This window comes from Dama dama, chromosome 4 (assembly GCF_033118175.1).
Source record: "Dama dama isolate Ldn47 chromosome 4, ASM3311817v1, whole genome shotgun sequence".
NCBI classification, from domain to species: Eukaryota; Metazoa; Chordata; class Mammalia; order Artiodactyla; family Cervidae; genus Dama; species Dama dama.
The window spans coordinates 28153980-28178097 of record NC_083684.1 but is presented as its reverse complement, the minus strand read 5'-3'; the positions used below and the strand labels follow the sequence as shown (position 1 = coordinate 28178097).

Here is a 24118-nt window from a genome sequence, read left to right as displayed (position 1 = left end):
TTTTTAGTTACCCAACAAACATACATCAGCAGGAGGTGCAGATAAAGATCGAAAGATTAAGCTTTGTCACTCAAATGATAATTAAAAAGAGTATTTTAAACACACTGTAAATATACACAAGCCATCATAAAATCATCAAAACCCTGCCAGGGCTCACCACCTCCAGAGTATATAGATTATCAGAGAGAGGGATATTGATGTGAAGTCCTGCTTGTCTTGGAAGATTGTCATTAACTGTCCCAAGCCTGCACTCAGCCAGCCATCTGAGCTAGGGCAAGACGGGGAATCCAGCTTCACACATTCTAGTAGCAGATGAGTGAGATTTGGGACAAGCAGTTTAATATGCATTTAATCGTCATCCTTTTCTATCCCATTCCAAGATGCCTTAAAATATATTATTAATATTCTGAGCACTTAAATGAAAACAACAGAAATCAAGATTCTGTTGTCCTGCTTTTAAAACGTAATTTCATATACAGGAAAGATTTGACAAGGGCAGATTAATTTCTACTAAACATTTCATTTATAACATGTCATAAAAAGACACATGAGCCCATGTATATTAGAAGCAAGCAGTAGCATCACCTTTCATAAAAAGAAAAGCTTGTCATCACAATCTTATTAGGATGTCATGCATTGTTAAACTGGTAAAATATTTCTGTATATTCCAATTAGTGCGACCATTTACTGGCACAGACATTACAGTGAAAACTATCTTCTTTCAAAAAAGTCCTTTCCACTGGGAACGAATCCTTTGTTTGACAATTCAGAGAACGTTATTTAGAGATTTTAATTGCTCAGTTGATCTGTGGCTGGGTCTCAATAATCAAAACAATAAAATTGTTGGGTTTTTTTCCTTTTTTTGACAACTGTAATAAAATGCTGGTAGTGTCCTGGGATAGTTAACTCGAGCTGGATTGACACTGTCAGATTCTTTCCCATATATCTTTTTTATCAGCGGCAAACAGCCATTTTTTAAAAAGTAAGAAGTGCATGAATAATACTGCCATTATCAAGACACTCCAAATATAACTTAATGTCTTCATGAAGAATCTAACTGGACTGTCTATAGCAATCTCATCTGATTATCTATGAAAAGAGCCACAATTTTTAACTGAAAAGAAAACAATTCTTCAAATCAATTAGAAAAAGCCAAGCACTTCAATAAAAATGGGCAAAAGAACTGGACAAATATTTTACAAAAGAAGACATGTAAAAAAAAAAAAAAGAAGAAGACATGTAAATAACTGTTGAAATAGAAGAAAACACTTCTACCTCATTAGTAATCAAAAAACTGTAAATGAAATCAAGGAGACACTGTTTTCCTAATCTGTCAAAATGAAAACACACACACACACACACAGGCATGCTCACAGACTACTGGGGGAAGCTATATAATCAGTTCAACCTTTTGGAAGAATATTTCGGTGACATGTATTAGAAACTCTTAAAATGTGCATATTCTTTGACTCAATAATTCAATTTCTAGTAATTTAAGGTGATACACACACACATAAATTTCAGACAGGAATACTTATCCTGGTGCTTTATATAACACAGAAAAAAAATAGAAATTAACCTAAGTATTCAACAACAGGAGAAAAATGAAATTAATAACTGGGTTAATACTATAGAAGGGAATTCTAGTTTCTATTAACAATCATGTTCTCAGGGAATATTTAAAGATATGAAAAACTGCTTATGATATAATAAGTGAAAAAAATTATAATTTTGCTTTAATAAGTATATACATAACAACAAGGACCTGCTAAATAGCACAGGGAACTATATTCAGTATCTCGTAAAAACCTATAACGGAGAAGAATCTGAAGAAGAATATATATATACAGGCACACATATAACTGAATCACTTTGCTATACACCTGAAACTAACACAACATCATAAAGCAACTATATTTCATTTGTTTTAAAAAAGTATATACATGGGTATATATGTATTTTAAAAAGACTGAGAGACAATACACTAGAAAATATTCATAGTGGTTATCTCAAGGTGATGGGATTATAGGAGACATCTCTTTTCAGATCTATACATCTTTAACTTTTAAAAAGTGATTCAATAAAGTGAAGATTACATGCTTATTTAAAACATGCTCATGGAAAAAGGAAACTCAGAGATACTGTTTATTTTTAAATGTTCCCTACCCTATTTTTGAAATAATTTCCCTTATGGAAAGTACACTTAGATCTACATAAATTTCTTTTCTGAAGAAAAAGAGTCTGGGGTATATACACAATGGCAAACTTTACAGATACATGGAAATTAGGCATTTTTAAAAGTTGACAAGGCTGGACCTGGATGTTAGGCTGGTCAGGCCCCATAGTTTGTTCATTTTACAATGTTAACGTGCTGGACAGAACGCAGGACACCCAAAACATGACATTTGGTGCCAAGGGAAACTGAGCATTTGGTTTAGCACAAACAACTGGCTGTCCTAACAGTCCATAGGAGAAACACAAACCAGCAAGGATGTGCACTTAATTCTGATTTTAAAATTCTGTCAATGGGGAAATTTTTATTTTAAATATTCATATTCAGAAGAAGAGTTTCTCTCAGCCATTATCACACCTTTCTCAACCCCAAACACAAATACACAGGCACATTCTGATTTCTTTTTTTCAGGGTCTGCGAAGCCCTGGCATGAACTTAGGGATCACACCCACTACTGAAATCCCAGGCCCACCTAGCTTGACCGTGAAGATGATGACCATTACGACCTTGCTTAAGAGGTGAGATGTTTCACAGTCACAGGATTTTCCACTCTGAGAGTGAAAATTCATTAATTTGCCAACTAAAGAGTCAGGGCAGAGAGAGATCCTCTTATCTTCTCTAACTTTATCTGCCTCCTGCCCAGCATCTGTGCTTCTGCATTTTTTTTTTTTTTTTATTTTCTGCTGGATTCCACTTGGGAAGAAAGGCCTCCTGATCCTTGAGGAAGGCCATCAGTTCTGGTCTAATTTGAAGGATGGGGAGGAAGGGAATGCATAAGGAATGGAATAGGACATGTATGAAAAGAAGAAAAATGAGTATTGGGCAGGTCAGCAGTTATTGGTGGACTTCCCTCGCGGTCCAGTGGTTGGGAGTCCACTTGCCAATGCAGGGGGCGCAGGTTCCCTAGTTGTCGTGGGGCAACTAAGCTTGTGCACCACAACTACTGAAGCCAGCACGCCTAGAGCCTGTGCTCGGCAACAAGTGAAGCCACTGCAATGAGAAGCCTGCCCACCATAATGAAGGGGAGCCCCTGCTTGCAGCAACTAGAGAAAGCCTGCATAGCAACAAAGACTCAGCACAGCCAAAAATAAGTAATAAATAAATAAGGTTAAAAAAAAAAAGTCATTGGTCTACTGATTGAGCACTCACTATGTGCTGAGTGCTTTATCTCATTTGCATATTATCTCATTTGATTTTGCATACCACAGAATTCCAAGCTATAGCCTTGTAAAGTCCTTCTGTCCTCAAACTCCAGCTAGAATAATTCATTATGACCATCAATATTAAGGCATGTTTCAAAATACAAAGTGTAAGAACTAGCTCAGCTGCGGATTTCTTCATTTTTAATACCAGGGGATGGTTTAGACTCATGTCTAGGCAGAAGGTAAAAGTGGCCAGCTCTTCTTTCTGAACTATGAAGATGGGTTGTTGCTGCTAAGTCATGTTTGATTTTTGTGACCCTGTGGACTGTAGCCTGCCAGGCTCCTCTGTCCATGGGATTCTCCACGCAAGAATACTAGAGTGGGTTGCCATTTCCTCCTCCAGGGGATCTTCCCAGACTAGGGATCGAACCTGGGCCTCCTGCACTGGCAGGTGAATTCTTTACCACTGAAACACCAGGGAACCCTGAAGATGGGGAAGCTCCTCTAAAACAGGAAACCCACTGAGGCACCGGTAGCCAGTCTGGTGCGGAGGCGGATTAACATTGGGGGAGGGGCACAGAGCTGCAGCCTGGGCAAGGGGAAGACGGAATATCTCTTCCCTGAGCTATGCCTCTCTCACACCGAGATTTCTGAGACTGCTTTTGTCCCAAAGCTTAAATTTTCAAATGCAGAGCAGAATCTGCCATTCCCATCCTCCTCTCAAGCCTGAGAGCCGCACCGCCCCCCACCCCCACCCACCCACCTCCTCAGACCCTAGCTCGCTAAGCGGCTGCATTTATAAATGACTAGAAGGAATGCTTTATGCTTGGCCACCCCTCCAGCAGGAGACAACTGGCTTTCTCCGCGGTGTTCAGCGAGCCCCACCGAGCCACTGCCGATGCCTCATTAGAACGCAAGACACTCCTGCCGGCCCTGGGTGTTGGATGCTAGCCGCCTGTGGTCCGCATCTGTAGTCATGACAGCCGGCCCAGACTGTTGCCTTCCACTGAAGACCGAGTACATGATCCACTGCAGTTAATCAATAGGATAATGGAATGAATCAATAGGAAAGATTTTTAGAAGGTCTTAATTAAAGAAACACTTGCAGATACAAATGATGTCTTCAATCTATTGATAGTGCCAAGGTGAAGGGTTAAACACAAACAAAACCATCAACTTTATTTTGCCGGCATGCCTTCCACGAGAGAACAACCCAGTAGCCTCCTGGCCCCAGGGTCGGCCCATTAATCAGTCCCTTGTCAATTTCACGGCCACACTGTATGGGAAAATCAGGCTATGATCAAAAATTTTAATTACTAAACAGCGGCTCAAAACAACAATGAAAAATAGATCCACACACACCCTGGCTGGCTTTCCTTGGCCCCTAAAGTGGGAGCAGCCTTCTCCATAAAAACCAGATCTGCACACAAACTCCCCTTCTGATGGGATGCACCAAATTAGAATAATTAAAGAAAGTCTAAATTGATGGATCCCATTTAGGCAGGGGAATTCTCCAGTGGGCCTTCTGCTCAAACATGTTACATCAATATTTTTGATTCCCTAGACACCCCTGCAGTAGGTACTGGTTTAAAGAGACATCAATCTCTGATGTCAGCATTTATCTAATGAACCTTCAAAAATCAATGTCCAGGATGGCCTGTTACATGCCGGCACCCCATTTGTCCACCCTCCCTAGACTCACCGGCGAGAACTTGAAGCCCTAATAAACAGGACACATGGGCTCGAGTGGTCAGGCGGGATGGTTAGACCAGAAGAGGTTGGGATCCTATACTCAGTTTCAACCCTGAGAACTCAGAGGACACGGGGGCGAAATGAGGAAGCCGAGAGACCCCCCTAAGCTTTCTGAGGGTCTCCTGACTCCAGACAGGTACATCCCCAAACAGTATGATTCTTCAGATCATCCTGTCTCCAAATGCACCTTCCCCTCTCATAGTTTCACTCCCTTGACTGTTGCCTGACAGGACTCTGGTCCCACTCCTGACAGCTATGGTAATTTTCTGCTTTTTGGGATTCCATTTAGCTCCACTCCACAGGAGGCCTGTGCTAAGCCCTTCTCTTGTTAGTGTTTATGCTCAGCTCACCCTCACCCTTCTGTGAAGAGGGCTCCTTGACACTGATATCTTGACACCCTAACAGGCAGAAGAGAGGGCCTAAGTTTGTTTCACTTCTTTTCGCCTCTTTAAAATAAATTGGGCTGTACGGGCTGCCACGAGGCTGAGCTGTTTCGAGTGCGTAACTCGGGGTGACAGGTATGCCATTCAGCAGGCCAGGGCTCGGCCGGCCTCATCATCTCTGCTTTCATTCGCTGTGGTTCTCTCTCCTGACTGCAAGAGTCCGTCCTGAGAGCCGCGAGGAGCTCGGGTGCTCGTAAGATGATGCGTGGTGTAGGCTGAATTCGTTGGTGCACGATTCCTGTCTGTCTCCTGGAACACAGCTTTCAGCAAGCCCCTCGTGCCAAGTTTGAGTCCAATTAAACTACAATGAGAGGTACCATGATTTCATTTGCTTGGATTGTCACATTTCAGAAGTTCAGTAGCCTGCAAAATGTTCGCTGTCTCTCATTAAGCCGGTTCCAGCAACTGTGTGAAGTCTCTAATTTAGCCGCTTTTTTATACTCTGCTTTCAGCCCTGAAAATGGCTGCCTGCAGGGAAGAACCTCTGCTGTCCTTCGTAGTAGAAAGTGCTTCTGACCATACAGAGAGAATAGCAAAACTGACCCTAGGACAAAAATGAGATGACAGTCTGAGGGTTCCAGTTACGTCTGTCTAGCGTTTCTCTGGAAGAATCCTTGCTTCAGAGAGGAGGTGTGTGTGTTTGCATGTGTGCGTGCCTGTGTACACGTGTGTGCATGTGTGTGCACATGTGTTCATGTGCATGTGTACATGTGTGCACGTCTTGTACATATGTTTGGGGGAGGAGTATATTCTATGCTAAAGAACTCTCAGAATGGTGATCACAGTTTCAGAACCACAAATAAAGGCCTATAAGGTTTTCTTTTTTCCTGATACAAATGTTTGTTTCTTTAAAAAATCCTCTAATGATGGGACTTTGTGGTGGTCCAGTGGTGAAGTAAGTGAAGTCGCTCAGTTGTGTCTGACTCTTTGCGACCCCATGGACTATAGCCTACCAGGCTTCTGCATCCATGGGATTTTCCAGGCAAGAGTACTGGAGTGGGCTGCCACTTCCTTCTCCAGGAGATCTTCCCAACCCAGGGATTGAGCCTGGGTCTCCTGCATTGTAGGCAGACACTTTACCATCTGAGCCACTAGGGAAGCCCTAGGGAAGTGGTGAAGACTCCGTGCTCTCAATGTGGGGTGGGGGGTGGGGCCCTAGGTTCGATCCCTGATCCGGAAACTAGATTGTGCATGATGCAACTAAAGATCCTGCATGCCACAACTAAGACCCAGAGCAGCCAAATAAACAAAATAATAATAATAATTTAAATTTTTAAAAATCCTAACAAAAACATAAAGTTTCATTTAGATAGACATTAAAAAATGAACTGCCTTTAGTCAAAGAGTGCTACAGGAAATCAGAGTTGTCCTGGAATTCTGAAATATATTAGACACTGGGTTGATCTCACTTGAGTCTTGGTTGGGCTTAAGGAGGGGAAAAAAAAAAAATCACCATCCTGTGGACTGTGGGTATGCTAATTTCTATTATGGCTCTGGTATGACAATTACAGTTTACTGATGGAATACTAGAAGCCATGCATTGTGTGAAGATCTTACATACAGAATCTCACTGCATCCTCTCAATAGTCCATTTTCCAGAGGAGAAGACGGAGGCACAGAGAAAGTTAACTTACTCAAAGGCCTGGCTGGCAAGAGAAAGAACCAAGAATGAAACCTAGGTCTGTCTGACTCCCAAACCCATCTTTCCAGCCATTTTGCCCTACATTTCAAAGGCAAAGGTTGGCTCAATCCCCGTTAGATTCACAAAATACAAACCAGTAGGTGCACAGTGACCGTCAGGTCTGTCTTGCTAACCTCGGAGCAGAGATGAGCACAGTCACTGAGTCCATTTCACCCTTGGCTAAAGTATTCACTGTGGGAGACAGGAAACTTCTGGAGTTCCAATCCTACTAACCTCTCCATTTTGAAAAACAACACTTCTGAGTAGGATTCCTTTTCTAACTCCAAAAGAAAATTTGGAAAATGTAGAAATGCCCATAGCAGAAAATTTAAATCACATATAATTCCAACACTTAGAGATAATCACTCTTGGTGCAAATTTTCTACTGCTCTTTTTTTTTTTTTTGGTCTATAAAACTTATGATTTCCACGATTATTGGCTCAGTGTTTGGTATTTTTCTCGGTGAATATACACATCCACCTATATCATGTCCCTCCTATGGAGAGATGTGTTTGTAATCACTGGATTAAATTGGCCACTTCTTGAATGTGAAACCCCTGGTTCTTTTAAATGTGCTGTCATCTCAACTGATTCCGTAGAGGCAAAACATGGAACTTTTTTTTTTTCAGGTCCAGGTGCTGAGAACAGCCCCAGCTGGTTGAGAACCGAAGGTCAGAGAGGCCCTGAGTCTGGCTGAATGTGCCAAACTCTGAATCCCGGAGGCTTAAAATGTAATCAGAGTTCCTCCTACCAGCTCAGAGACCCACGGATCTTCTAGTATTCCTTAAAAAAAAAAAGAAAACGCTCAATATAAAGCTGAAAAGTTCAGTTTAATTATGTATTCATAAAAACTAATCAAGATCAAAAAATGCTTTCATTTTCCTGGGTAATTTTTTTTCTTTTGAAACATATATGGTTGATATTCTCGCTTAGAAGATGGAAATGATACTTTGGCCTACAGCAGTCAAGGGTTTAACAGAATGGGGGCTGATGCTCTTGGCCTGGCCCTGGGAAGGGTGTGATGAACACGGTCTGAGATCAATATCAGGGAACAGTTACTGCATCTCAATATTATTTGCCGAGATGGGCTGCTGGAAGGGGATGGGGGAAGAGAGAGGTATGTCGATAGCTTTAACGAAGCACTCCACAGCCATGCACAAAGGGAGGTCAAATAACTATCAGCAGACCAATCCCCATTGTAAGTAGTAAAAATGATAAAATCAATATTATTAAATAAAAAGTTAGCACTGCTATTGAACCCTCTCACGGTTTCTTGGCAGTGCCTGGCTGAAAATGAAGGAGGCTATTTTCCAATCTCTTTAGGGGCAAATGTTTAGGATCAGAAACATTTGCAAAACATAGCGGGAGAAAAGAGGTATTTTTCACATAGAGACTGAGCCATGGGAACATCTGAACAATAGGGCCAGGTAACTGCCACCTCAGAAGATGACGACCCTTCCCACCCAGGTGAACATATGCCCCAAGGGCCACGGAAGGTGACTTAATTTAGAACTGGACTTGGCGCCTCTGTCCTTCAGGGTGACAGAAGTCGGGTTGGCTCAGGGCTTTCCAGGAAAAGAGAAAGGTCCTACTTGCTGTCTTTCCAAATCTTGAGAATTAGAAATGTACCAGGAAAAAAAAAAAAAAAAAAATCATGGAGGACAAAAAGGAAACAGAAAAAAAAAAGAAAGAAAGCCAAAGGAAAAAGAGGAAGAAAACAAGGGCATTCAACAACTGAGGACTGACCTGTTTGTGTCAGCCCAGAGGACTATGGGGAAGCTTCGGGAAGCCAAGGAGGTGTTCTTTGCCGCTGGTACAGGTGGGTAATTGTGTAAACCAAAGGCAGCCTATAGCAGGTATTGAAAAAGATAAATTTAGACTAAAGATAGCCCAGCCAAAAATTCCTATGAAAGCAGCAAGCTCCAGTCATATCTGGAGGAGGAAAGGAGAAAAAAAAAAAGAGAGAAGAAGATGAAGAATGGGTAAAACTGAGTGACAGCCGGCGGCAAGCCTGCATTGGCTGCTCTGACCTGCATTTAAACAGAGCTGCTTAGCCTTTTGAACACCTAAAGTTGGCTCCCTTGTTTGCATTTCATAGAAACTACTATAGAAAGTAAACAAGAACCTTTGGTGAATTATTTAGCATACAAATAAACCTGCGAAGAAGGCTAAGTAGGCCTATATGAACTAACTGGATTGAAATATTCATCTGTAAATAACCTTCCAATCTGGTGCTTTCACGTACAAATACTACATGGAACATTAGACACAACTAGCTTCTAGGGATATTTAGGCTCACTAGAGAGCAATTTTTATGTCTCCTGGCATCTGTGGCTAGTGATATGGACTGACTGTTAATATAACCTACATAAAATTTATGTGAACACTCACGGAAATAGGAACACACTGTCAGACAGCTGGTGTCTGATTCGAAGCACATGCGGGTTTTATATGCACTGCGTAAACTAACCTTTGCAATAAAGATTTAGCAGGTTTATTAGTTTAGGAAATCGCTATAATTAAGGATAATTCATAATGGCCGCTTATCCACTCTCCAGCAATAGCTAGCTTCATTTAGGCTCCATTTCTTTGAGCCATAAATAAGTGAGCTGCTATCTTCTGCACAGATGTGCCATTCAACCTGTTCATGTTGGCTGGTTTTTGCTTGTGTTTTAATCAAAAGCATTAGTAAGATAAGACTATAAAAAGCACAGGCTTTGAAATAAATTAGCAAGAAATGCATAGGTGAAGTTTTATTTTTAACTGCTCAAAAAAAAAAAAAAAGGTAACCTCTCCCTCCAGAGGTAAAACAATTAAAAATAAATAATCCTTTTAAATGTACTTAAAGGAACTTTCATTTACAAACCCAGGGAGAGAGAAAGTGATGGAGCAATAACATTAATGAAGGCTGAAGAAATATGAGTGTGACCTCTCTACAGTATTTCCATTTAACTGTGCATGTAATTAAAGCCTGACCTTTGCAAGGCAGCACACTTGGCCTTGTTGTAGTTTCCCCTGTGATTCAAGATCCTAGCCCGGGCTTCGGGGATGGGAGCCTTCCACAGCTACCTCCCTCTCTCCTGCCTCCAGGGTCTGCTCTGAGGGATGGCTGCGTCTGCAATCTGTCCCCCTGCCAGGGACACCTTTCCTCAGCAATACCTGACACTCTTCTTTCATTCATCCACGCCATCTTTGCATTACAGCCCCTGTCCTTTGCAAATACTCAGGGCGTGAGTCAGCGAAAGGCAATCAGTGCCAGAATTTGGGTCCCAGTCGTCAGCATCTGCGATGCCAGTGAATTGGTGAGCACGCCCCAGATGAGGGGCACCCCACTAAGCCCTCTCTGGTTCTGGTCTCAACAGCTGGCCAAAGAAGACTTTCTTCTCATGAGATCTCCCCACAGGGAATTGCGGCTTGACTGACAAGGGAATTTGGAATCATCTGAAGGGTGATGCTCTACAGAGACTTACGGGTAGCTTTGTTCTTGAGGTTTTGTTGATTGCGGGGTTAATCCCACTATAATGCAAAGGGTGTTGGCCTAAGAGATGGAAGGTCTGGGGTATGTTTCCCAGCTGTGTCATCTGTCACCTGCTGTGTCCCCAAGAGAACTAGTCAGCCTCCCTAAGCTTCGGGCTCCCCCTCTGCAAAGTGGGTCATCATCGCCTGTCCCACCTATGGCAAGGAGTGCTCTAAGGACTCTGGGAAACACTGCCCACAAATCTGCTGGGACAGGAAATTCAGCCCAGCCACTCGGTAATGGGACCTCTCCATCTCCAAGTTTTCCGGTAATAGAGCAGGGGCAATGGTATCTGCCTAGTCACCTCACCACGTTAAGAGGATCCAAAAAATAATAGTGTGTGCAAAGTGGACAGTCAACCCTGAAGAGCTCTGCTGTGCTCGTATTTGAAGCCAAGTCTCCTCTTGAGACTCTCCAAAGGTGCTGCTGGCCCAAGGGTCCCAAAGACACCAGTGTCCCTCACAGTCACTCGGACCGGAAGCGGATTGGTGAAGAGGATGTGAGGAGGCTGAGGCAACGTCAAGTGTTGGTGGGCACGACACAAAAATGGGCCGGGCACATCAATTTTGAAAAATTGCATCTTGGGGCTTCCCTGGTGGTCTAGCAGTTAAGGATCCACCTTGAGGTGCTCTGTGACCACCTAGAGGGGTGCGATGGGGTGGGAGATGGGAGGGGGGCTTAGGAGGGAGAGGACGTGTGTACACTGTGGCTGATTCATGTTGATGTATGGCAGAGGCCAACACAATATTGTAAAGCAATTACCCTACAGTTTAAAAACGAGAGAGAGAGAAAAAAGAATCCATGTTGCAATGCAGGGCACTTGGGTTCAATCCCTGGTCGGGGAACTAAGATCCCACATGCCACGGGCAACTAAGCCCACAAGCCCCAACTACTGAGCCTGCGCTCTGCAACCAGAGCCTGTGCACCACAACAAAAGATCCCGTGTGATGTAACTAAGGCCCAACACAGTCAGAGAAGTAACTAAATAAATATTTTTTAAAAACAAGTTAAAAAAAAATCTTAATACCAAAAAACGCTTTTCGATTTCTGGGAAGGTAGCACAGGTGGGTGAATTATCTCTGTGAGCAGTGACTAGGTGAACACAGGGAGGGCCAGTGATAAGGTAGGTTAAACTCTCCAAAAGGAACTTCTCTCCCAACGCACTCTCATTGAGAATCTGGGTATGGAGCTAAAACTGAGGATGTGAGCATCATCTGATACAGTTTTAAAATTGTTTATCTATTACTGGCTGTGCGGGGTCTTCACTGCTGCACGGGCTTTTTCTGTACTTGCGGACGGCAGGGGCTACTCTCTAGTTGCGGTGCACAGGCTTCTCAATGAGGTGGCGTCTCTTGTTGCGGAGCGTGGGTTCTAGGGCACATGGGCTTCAGTAGTTGCGGCTCCCGGGCTCCAGATCACAGGCTCAGAAGTTGTGACGCCCGGACTTAGCTGTTCCCAAGGCTTGAGGGGTCCTCCCAGACCAAGGATCAAACCTATGTCTCCTACATTGGCAGGCAGATTCTTCACCATTGAACCACCAGGGAAGCCCCATCTGATGCATTTTTAGTGACAAATTCTGGTAATTGGTGTCCTGGCCATGAAGTTGGCATATACACAGAAGAACAGCAAATAGATGGAGAAGAGAAAGGGTAACTATGACAAACATTAGCACAACTCAGCTGTCCCTGGCCTCTGGGCCCCCTGACAGTGACCACTGTGGCCATCCACTGAGAAGAAGGAGCTGGATGACTTCCAGAAGAATCTGTGCACATCAGAGTAAGGAGATCTGTAGCTGGGAAAAGCCCCTGGCTTGCATTGCATCACCAAGGCCCCAAGAAGTAGCGTGACCTTGACTCTCAAATGAACAAAATACGCCAAGAGTTCCCTTTAGGGTCCGGAGTTCCGGGTACCTGGCAGGCTCACCTGTAACTCCATGATGGTAAGTGGTCCACCCTCTTTTTTAATTCACAGACAGGGCTATGTAATCAGGTATGCACTGGGAGATTTCCATCCCGTTACAAAAGGGATCTTGGCAAAATAAAAATCGATTGCCCTGGGTTGTAAAAGAGCACTGCATCACAGAAACAGGGAGCGAATGGGGTCAGGGAACGGGCTGGCCCTTCCCCATTCCAGCCTTCAGACTGAAAGTATTAGCCCAAAATGAGGAACATATTTATCAGGAAAATCTTTTATTCTTTTAAAATCGAGTTTCCTTTAGGAGTCAAAGTTCACAGGAACATTTACCATTCTGGGGGCACAAATTGACATCTTTAATAAGGCTTCTGGAAATTCAGAATTTAAATCATGGCTAGAATGATAGGGTCAAAACATGTCAAACTGAGAACCTGGGGTCAAAAAAAAAAAAAAACACCCCAAAAAAACCTGTTTTCATTATCGTTGAATGGCTTTAAAACAATCTTAGCCTCCCCAAATTATAAACTAAAAGAATCTTAAAACCAACAAATAGGCCCCAGGGTGTTCTAAAGAAAAATCTCATTGCAAGGGTCTGCTGAGAGAGGAGAATAAATGTTTAAATATATACAGCTCAAACAGAAGTGGTAGCAATCAAAGTAGTGGCAGCATTAGTAATAGTTTAAGCTAAATGTAACCAGTTTTGAGGAAACAAGAGTTTTAGAAACACAAGGTGCTCTAGATTAAGCTCCTAGAAGTAAAATTAGCAGAGTAGGTAAAACTGACATAAATCAAGGACATTTTCAGGGCTTCCCAGGTGGCACCAGTGGTAAAGAACCTGCCTGCCAATGCAGAAGACATAAGAGAAGCGGATTCAAAAAAAAAAAAAAGAAGCGGATTCAATCCCTGGGTCGGAAAGATCCCCTGGAGGAGGGCATGGCAACCCACTCCAGTATGTTTGCCTGGAGAATCCCATGGACAGAGGAGCCTGGAGGGATACGGTCCATAGGGTCGCACAGTCGGACGTGACTGAAGAGACTTTGCCTGTGATAAAGGTAAGTGGCAAAAATGACATCAGCCGAACAGGTCATGAGGACTCATTGTTGGGGGGGGGGGGGGGAGAACATATTATGGTAATTCTTTTCTTTAAAAATGATGACATTAAAATAGTCAGAACAAGGGTTTGCTAGATGAGCCTCCATGTGCCACTTACAAACATCACCACCAGTGATACAGAAAACAGATTCTTGATTATGGGTTTGCTTTCCTTTCACCGTCCTGCTAGTCTGCACATAAGACTCGGGGCCCACCCTGCCTGAAATCTTTGGATCCCCAATGTGGTTACACTCATCCATGGGGTCAAACAGTCCTTCTAGGTAAAAGAAGAGCTCTAAATGGCTTTTGCCCCGATCCCTGAGGGGGGAGGGAGCCAAGGAGGTCTTCACTCTTATCGGGTATGTTTAATTGTCACCTCAAATCTCTTTCATAACTTTCCAAGAAGATGACAGGACACACAGCCAGGCTTTAATGACCTCAAGAATAATTAAAACAAAGATGGCATATCCCACACGGTAACACAATGGATTTCAGGACCTGACCACAGAGTTCTGTTTGCATCTCCAGCCCAACTGGGAAACAGCAGATCCAGCATACAGCCTGTTGTTTTTTTTTCCCCCCCAGTGAGTCCCTCTGAATCTCTTTCAGTGAAGAAAAGCAGATTCTTAGCCAGAAATAACAAGCCTCTCCAGTATAAAAGATAAATTTAAGCATCCCCTCCGCGCCTCCCTGGCTACCTCCTGCCCTTTGCCTGGTGCCCCTGACATCAGCGGCTTAGCAGTCATATTTTGCTAACTATCAAGACGTGGATTCATTTGATTTGCAGATGGGGACCCCTATTGGTATGAAAAAAATCCCAGGGAAAGAAAATGGAAATGAAACACAGCCTTCTTAACCAAATAGGCCTGAACTTAACCAATAAAAAGACACAACACCCAGAGTTTCATTTCACCAAGAAAAGGACGGGGAGAGCATTGAAATCCTCTCCTGCCCACCCCCCTGCCCCCCACCATCCGCCCCAACAAACACCCCTTGGGAAAAGCCTCCACCCTCCCCAGAGAGGCTCTGAAGCCGACCCCCGGGCCCCCCACCGGGGCACGCATGCGCACGCGTCACTCCCGCCGCCGCCGGTGTCACCCGGGCTGCCGTCCATCTCTTTGCTGACAGATCTCCGTGTTGGGCAGGATTTCCAATCCTTCATGACTCTCTATTTGTCACTGCAGGTGAGTGGTGGCACTCAGCCTGATCCCCAGCCACTTTCACAGTTACTTATCTGTCTTTATGGATTCATCCTGTGTGTCAAGCCAGCGCATAACAGCATTACTGTCAGGGTGACAAAACTCTCCCCAGAGTGCCACAAATGATTCTCTCTCCTCACGGCTGCCGGCAGGGGAAGCGCGGTGACACCGCCTCATCTCACTCACATCCTTTTCTCCAGCCCGAGCCTGGTTCCGCCACCTCCTCCTGCGTGGAGAGCGAGCTAAGGATGGGTTTAGGGGAGATGTGTGGTCTCTAAAAATTAGAGAAAAAGGAGGCGGGGCTGGCATTCACCCCTGCCCGCAAGGCACCCAGGCTCTTGTCACCTGCGCGGAGGTGGGACATCCGAGTGATGAACATCTAGCACTGCGGAGGCCCGAGAGTGGATGACCCCCCTCCTCGCCAGCCCCCAAGGCCTGTCACTTGGCCACCCTCCCCAGCCCACATACAGCACGCAGTGAGGGAACCTCAAGGCTGCTCCCCGCCAAGCCTGTAAATCTGAACGGCCACGGCCGGCAAGCTGAGACCCGAATGTTGTCATTTTTTTAGAGCAGAGATATTAACTGGAACTAATAATAAATAAGGACTTGGAGGGCACGTTGGATTTGCCAAATGATTTGTAATCATTTTCGGGAGCTGACTGCTTCAAAAATAACATCTCATTTCTTTTCTGTTTTGAGACGGGCTCCCCGGCTCCATTTTCCTCCCCACGCTTCCTTCGGAATGTAATTTTGACAGCAACGTGGTGCCTGTGGCCATGTTAGTTGGAAGGAAGGTTTCTGCCTTTCCTTTATTTTAATCCCACAACAGTGTGCTGAAATTAACACAGGAAGGGGAACACGGGAGTTTTTATTGCCACTGGGAACTTGCTCGAAGATTCTACATTAAGCCATGATAGTGTCAAACCAGGCCCACAATCCTTTCACCAGCCTGCCCAGTGACCCTCTAATGCCACCCCACAGTTTCACAGATCCCTCCAAAAGCAAGGTGAGGAGAGCCTAGCCCTGCTCACCAGGGCCATCACACTATCATTTGGGGGCTTCAATAGATGCGGGAAAAAAAAAAACAGTCAACAAGACATTCTACTCACCAGGTGGAGTCAGGGATGATAGTCTATCGGAAGGTCAACTGGAAATACAAGTGCAAGGCAGGGGTGTGCGCACACACACAAACACACGCGCCAGTTCAGACGTGTCTTGCACTCCGCTTTGTTCTTACCCTGATGAGCACTCACTGTCTTGAGTTTTGTTTTTGTTTTTTTTTTTTAAATAAGTTCAATCTGATTTCTGACACTGGAAAAACAAACCTAAAAGCAATTTAGAAAACACCTGCCCGTGAAGTCAGATGGCAAAATATCTAAAGCTTCTCTCGAAATCTGTGACCTCAGAGGCTGACATGGTTTGATGGGAAATTTAATGTAATAGGCTGCGAAAGCCAAGAGGCCTGTTGTCAGCAATGAAGTCTGAAAGTTAGCAGAATTAATAACACTGTACAATGGAAGAGCCCTCAAGGGACAGGCCTGCAGAACCGGGGCAGTGGGGAAAAATGACTTTTGAAGTCATTTCACTATGACATTCTGTCATCACTGCTAAACGGAAATAAAAAATCATCCGAATCGCCACATGTTTCTTTGTGTGTCCTTCCCTTATCTAATATAAAGTAATAACACCCCACCCAGGCTGGGAATGGACCCTCGAGGGATTCCCAGCGCTCCATTTTGAATCGCTAAATGCAATAAGAATAAATGCAAGTGGGAGTCTGTTTAGCAGAGAGTGATGCCTGGTCTGCTGCCCATCGAAAGCCAATAAATCTCAATGCTTCAACAAGAGATGAAAATAGTTATCTCATCATTGCAGTGCCAGGGCGAAATTTTCTCTGAGCCAGAGTATTTTTATAGATGATTTATGTCCGGGAAGGATAGTTATTTAGCAAAATGGCAGATAATGATGAATAGAAAGTAAATATGAATAGCAGCAAGGGAGTGGTACTCTGCTGCTGCAAAAGACCAGACAAAATACCTCCATAAAGTACATGCCATAGATAATTGCCATTACACTGAAACTCGCATCCCTGGATGACTGGGAGTGAAATACAAATGAGCCCATCTGATTCACTAAGTGACGGCTTTTCGTTGTTCTAGAATACATGCCCCAGGAGTCTGCTAATTTTTCGTGAAAGTGTACTTTGTTTCTTTAGAGTTCTAGTTATGAGCGCGGGCTCCAAGCTACGTTGACTGGATTAAAATCTCAGCGCAACTTCCTACTTCTGAGACCCTGGGTAAGTTGCTTAACCTTTCTCAACCTCAGTTTCCCCATCTATAAGATGGAGATACTAGTAATCCCCTCTTAGGTTTGTTGTAAGGATGAATCTAGGGACCCTGTACCATGATTCCTGGGCACAGAATTAATACGACATAAATACTGGCTATTAGTTAGGGACTGGTCACCTGGAGAACTATCTATTACTCTTTTAATTTTATCCAGTCTTTGCCAGTCACTGAATCTTCCAGTTGAACCCAGAGTAAGATTTGAAAAGAGAAGAGTTATCCAGGGAAAATTTGCTGTCTACTGATTGGGTGGAGGTCAACATTTTCCCAGCACGTTTTCTGAGCCTTTCACCATCACTAGCTTAATTCTCAAGGCAGATGAGATGGTCACATGATCAAGTTGAAAGAGAAGTAAGGAACAAGAGAAATTATTCATGGAGTTACAATGGAAAAGAAGTCTATTTGAAAAATAAACAGAACTGAATTTTTGGAGCCTTTGAATAAAAGATAAGTTGACTGCACACAGAATGTCAAAATGGAACGGAAGGTATTTTTTTTTAAACACTGTTTTCCTGTACTGAAGCACCACACAAGGAAAAAAAAAAAAACTAATTATAGTTTTAAATGTCCAAAACGCCATGTCCACCAAAAGCCCGGTGCTCATTAGTACTAGTAATTAACTTTACAACTGTCAACACAAACAGCCCACAGGCTGACAGATAGAGAGGAGCTCTGAGGGTGCTAATAAATCCGGAAATAACAACTTGACACACAGATGCACAAAAGGATGCAGGTGATAAAGAAATGTTGACATCAAATCTAATTATCTTCGAAACGGCCAACTACAGCACGAGCCGCGGTAATGCACTGTTATTGCTGGTGATGAGCCCCACTGGAACGGGGCTCAACCGCTGCCTACAACCCAGCTTTTACAGCCCTTGTCAGAGCTGGTGAGGACAATATCAAACAGGAAATTATGAGTGCCATGACCCCTCCAAGTCAAAAATCCAGTGATGAATATGGGCTCAGCAAGGCATAGCAGATTACCCCCTCACGAGTTCTAAAGCTGGGATGATATATGACATTTTTATCAGGCACTTTCTCAGGAATGTCACCAAGAGGGAAAATAAAGGCCCTGCAAAGAGGCGACTAGGTGAATTATGCAACTGTAATTGCCGATCATAACCTGATATGAGTTGAAATTGCTCTGTTTTCATATTGAGATAGCAGAAAATTGTCGGGAAATGCAATGGCTCCTTAATGTGGGCTAGATGAGTCTAATATTCTGATCATTTTTCACTCGGCTGCAAGGTAAATCGAGCTTCCTTAACACAGCCACTGTGGCCCAGGGCAATCGAGGGGCCCAATTTTACACTTGAATTGAGCAAATATGTGTAAACTACGATTTTTCATATTTTCTGCATGCATAAGAAGATGAAACATCTTTATCATCTGTATTGTCTGGCTGAGCTTATACAAAATATTAGTTTATCTCTCCTACTTTGGTTCATTCCATAAGCGAGACACATAGATCTGAAGGACAGGCAATATCCCATATATAAAACAAGTCCATCTTTCATGCAGTCTCATTTCACAAGTTCTCCTATTTAAAACAACAACCACCACAACAAAAAACAGACACTGCCGCAGCATACAAAGGAGGCGCTTTTTCTTTTTTTTAAAGGGGAAGAAAAGAATCCAAACAAAAAATTCCTACACACCACCTATGGCTCCTCCGTTCTCCTGGTCGTGAACAGGAGGTGGGAAGAGCCCAAACAATCTCTGGTGTCTCTCCTAGGCTGCCTCCCTTCACCCCCTCAAATCAGTTATACCTGCAAGAGGACAGTATCAGCATCTTATTGCTTTCACACTGCGGCCTGTGGCAAAAGGAAAAAGAATGTGTCTGCTCTTTTCCTCCTCGGAGTCATCTCTAAAGCTGGGAGCATCCTGACAGTATTATTGTGGTTCTCTGGTGCCTCTTCCTTCTTGTTCCTGAGCCCCAGCCCCTAGAGGGTAGAGGACCCAGGCCCGGCAGAGCTGCTTCTTTATTGCAAAGTGAATTCTCCCCCTCTCTGTCACCCATCCTTGGTCAGCCATAGAACACCATCCCTGTACAGGGAAAGCTTGCTTTAGCCTAGAGGATGAAGTTCTGGAAATGGGTCTACTAATGAATCCCCTGTTCTAAATGGTCCCTACAGAGATGCATTCCTTTCAATTTAATACTGATCATCAATATATCAGGGTGGGACTTCCCTGGTGGTCCAGTGGCTAAGACTGCACTCCCAATGCAGGGGCCCTGGGTTCAATCCCTCGTCAGGGAACCAGATCCCATGTGGCACAACTAAGACCAGTGCAGCTAAACAAATAACAAAATACGGGTGGCTCAGTGGTAAAGAATCTGCCTGCCGAAGCAAGAGATGTGGGTTTGATTCCTGGGTCAGGAAGATCCCCTGGAGAAGGAAATGGAAACCCACTCCAGTACTCATGCCTGGAAAATTCAGTGGACAGAGGAGCCTGGTGGGCTACAGTCCACGGGGTCACAAGGAGTCAGACATGACTGTGAAACTGAACACACACAGACACAAAGACAAACACACACACACGCACACACACACACACACGGGCTATATTGGCTGATGTCTTTATCTTCTCATCATTTTCTAGAAGCATTCCATTGGTGGGCCTATTCCATTGGTGGGCCCTCTTCCTCCTATCGTGTTCAGCCTCCAGCCGCAGTGAAACAAGTGTTTCTACGGCCAGCAAACATACAAAGCATTCAAACAGTCTCATGGTTTTTTGTTCTTTTAAAAATAATCAAACCATTTGTTTCTAATCAAAAGGCTCCTGGATAATAAAGTGTTAGTGACAGAGAGATCAAGGGAGGAGAAAGAAAACGGACAGACTGAGAAGAACTATTCAAAAGGAGTCAAGTTCAGCATGGGATGCTCACACTCCAGGGCCAAGAACTTAGGACGTTTCTTCTGTAGTGGCAGGCTCACTCTACGACGACTCAATGCTATGTGGATGGACGCCGAACAAAGTTTGCTGAGACTGTTTAAAGCTAAGCTAAGTTACAACTGGGAAACAGTGTCTCCCGTGAGGTACTTGTGTGTATATGAGAGGCCACTGTGTCGGTCTTAGGGACCCTCCCACCCCACCCCGTTCCAGCTTTCTCCTTTGTATGTCCACTGCACCTCTATGGGCAGTGCTTCAGGGCTCCCTGCTTACACGTCCATCTCCCTCTCCTAGACTCTAAGTCCTTGATGGCAGGGCCCTTGCCTTATTTGTCCTGGTGTTCCCAGCATCCCACACAGTCCCTGGCAGAGCTGGCATTCAACAAGGACTCACTGAATGAAAAAGTGAATAAAGTGATGCCTATGGCAACTGACTAGTATATCCATTATCTACTGCTGTGTAACGAATTACCCACTACATCAGGGGCCTAAAACAGTAAGCATGAGTATCTCAGTGTTTCTGTAGGTCAGGCATTTGGTTCAGGGTCTCTCACGAGCATGCACTCTATGTGTCAGTGGGTGCTGCAGGCACCTGAGGCTTGATGTGGGCTAGAAGGTACACTTGGAAGCTCACTGCCACGGCTGTTGGCTGGAGGCCTCAGTTCCTTACCATGAGGGCTTCTCCAGAAGGCTGTTCACAGCATGGCAGCTGGCTTCCCCCCAGAATGAGTGGTCCAGACAGAAAGACTTTGAGAGTTACCATGATGCCCTTTATGACCTAGTCTCCCCCCTTATTCTGTTTGTCAGAAGCAAGTCACCAAGTTTAGCCCTCACTGAAAGACAGAGGATTTCACTAGGCTGTGAATTCTGGAAGCTGGGGATCATGCGGGGCCATCCTGGAGGCCAGTTACCACTGCTGGATTCTAAGAAACCAATGAATTCAATCAATAGCTATTGAGTTCCTTCTATGTACGAGACCCTATGCTGGGTGCTAGGGCTACAACAGTCAGTGGAGAGCAAGGTATGTCTCCTCCCCTCACAGAGTTCACAATCCAGGAGGGAAGCTGGGTGTTAAGAAACTAGAATGTGAATATGACATATGGGAAAGTGAGGAGAGTGGGGGTAGGAATGTAGGAGCGCAGGGCACCCTTAGCTTAAGATATTTAGGCCGTTAGACAGACTGTGTTACTATACATGCTATTATTATGCCCTAGCCATCATTTTGGCTTCTTCTCAAATAATTATACAGTGTCCTGAAAATACAGTATTGGAGTGTAAGTGAGGATGAGCCTTTAATAGGTAGCAGGCAAGAATCCGAGATGGTTATCAACTTCCTCTCTCCAGCGAGGAACTTCAGGCCAGGAGGGCAAAGACTTGCTCAACTGCACGATAATAACTTTTTATCAAAACACCTTCACTCTTCAGAGAGAAAACAAGTCATAGGTGGAGATAGAAAATCTGCTTTCCAAGCCTGAAAGATGCCCTTCTAATCACTACATAATGGGGGATTCCATTGTGCCTGTAAGTGATCTGAACCCGACTAAACCCAGAGAAAACCTTCTTGTGTCATGTATTTACTATTTAAAATGTTCTTTTTTATTTTTCAAGTAATGGAAAGGCAGTGAGTGTAAGTTTTCTTTTGGGGGGGGGGGTGGGTTCTGTTTTTCTTGTTTTGTTTTGTAATCCAAGGATCGACTTCTTTCTTCCTGGGGAATCTTTATTGAATTGCTACGCACTCGATATTATTAAGAATTCCAATCAGAGGTAAACATGCAAAACACTCATTTGAGGGGATTAAGACTCTTTGTTAGTGTTTACATTATCTGTTTTTAATTCCTATATATCCTTTCTTTATCTCAGTGTTTCAACACTAATTGCAAAACAGCTCTTACCAGTGGTAATGAGCCCCGGACCTTTGCAGACCTCCAGATGTAGCTCCTCATGTAGATAAGGCAGCCCCTTAACAAGGCTCCGTATCTGGATCAAGGCCATAGTCTGTTTCTCTACTTTCTTTGGCTCATCTGGCCTTCTTGAGGCTAAACCAGCTCACTAAATAAATCAGGGAGTTCAGGGTGATGGCTTAAGTCTGCCGCGTGTCTAAACTCAGCTGACTCTAATGAAATGGATACGCTGTTCTCGGCTTCTTCAAGATACTTCCTGACTTCACATGAATCAAGATGGAACATCTGTATCTGAGAGTACCAATTCCACCTGGTACCGAAGCAGGACTGAATCTAAACTGGACCCTGTCCCCCAGTTAACCCCAGTTCGTTGGTATGAACTAAAGTTGGTAAGAATTAAGCTTGTCCTCAAGATTTCAAGAATCAGGCATGACTCGAGTCTCCTTCTCTCCCTTCCGTGAATTTTCACGCTGTACTTGGGATAAAGATCACTCCCTGAGTTCTGCATGCATTGGAATCACAAAATGTCGAAGAAAGAAGATGAGCTTTTGTATTAATGGGGTTGGTTCAACTGCTGCTTACTCTTATTTTATTTAGCAAGGGAGGAACTAAGTCCTGTCTTTTCTCTCCCATAGCCCCAATTTTCCACTCAGCCGTTTCTATGATTACAAATACCTTTTACTCTTTTTTCATTACCGACTCACCTACCCATCGAAATGGTACCTATTTCATCTTCCTGTCTTGTCTCTTCCTGTATGCCCCTTTCCAGAGACTTAATTCAGAGACCGTTGCTAGGCAACTATACATCATAGCAGCCAGTCACCAATAACTAATTGCCCTCAGCACTTCCGCCTGACAAATCTGGACCGCCTATGACAATGGCAAGTAGTTCCGATGGCCAAAAACACACCAACAGGTTTTCTTAGCTCAGGGAAGGCAAAATCATGAAAAATAAGGTACCACCATCACGGCAGAAACAAAAACTTCCGGTCTCTCATACCCACCAAAGCACACGGCTATAAAGCCATCAGCTTGGCACTGCCCTCCGGCCCTGCTCAGGTATCAAATCAGAGGTGCGGCTGGAAGCGTCTGAACACACACACTGATGGAAAAGTGAACACTGGTGTTTCACGTTCACTCGCCTTCCTCCCTGCTGGCCCCACCCCATTTCTACAGTTTCTAGTTCAATTGAGGGTCTATGAGTAATCAAATTTCAGCCTCAATTTTATGGTGAGTGTAATGGAGTTAATTTCTTTAATGCTAGCAGTTCATGGAAGGGGTCTCTTGTGGCCGCACAGACCTGGGATTCGCAGCAGCTGTCAAGAGATGCCGCTGAGGAATTCCTTATTAGCTAAGATGCAACCAGGCAGAAAACTCATTACACAGTGCTAAATATACTTAATCACATCTATTAGAGAAAAATGAACTTGATAATTACAACAAATAACTAAACTGCAGAAAGTGTTCAAGGAAAAAAGAAAAACAAAACAAAACCCAAGAAGAACCCACACCAGGATTTAAGAACACAGGGAGTGTGAGCCGCCCAAGACTAAAGGGAAGCCAGCACTACAGCTTTGCACTGAAGGAGACACCCTGGTCTCAAGGTAGGTGGGGCTGATCTAAGTTGCCTACGAAAATGACAAATTTCCATTTCAAACGTGCCCTTGTTTATTGGGTATATGTAAAATTTTAATTAGAAAGAAATCCTCAGAGGGTAAATGCTTTGTTTGTAGACAGGTTCCTGGTACTGTGGTGGTGGTGGGGCAGTGGGGAGGGTGGAAAGGGAGCCCACGGTAAACACTCCCTTTGACAAATAGAGATCGCTAACAGCTCAGTGGCACACACGACTTTCCCTGGAGCCTCGCCAACGTTGAGAGTCAAATCTGTCTTTCTCTCTAATCACAAACATTGAAGTCCTTGAGTTGGGGGGCCTTTGCCATCCCTGACTGAGGAGTTACGCAAAGAGAGCCACTGTAAATATCTCCTACCCATTTTCCCAGTGCCT

The 24118-nt window shown here is 44.1% G+C and overlaps 1 protein-coding gene across 3 annotated transcripts in view; it reads right to left on the bottom strand.

Moving 5' to 3' along the window:
- The window catches only part of FTO (FTO alpha-ketoglutarate dependent dioxygenase), a 414507-nt gene that overhangs the window by 36219 nt on the left and 354170 nt on the right, over positions 1 to 24118 (bottom strand). The window lies entirely within an intron of this gene.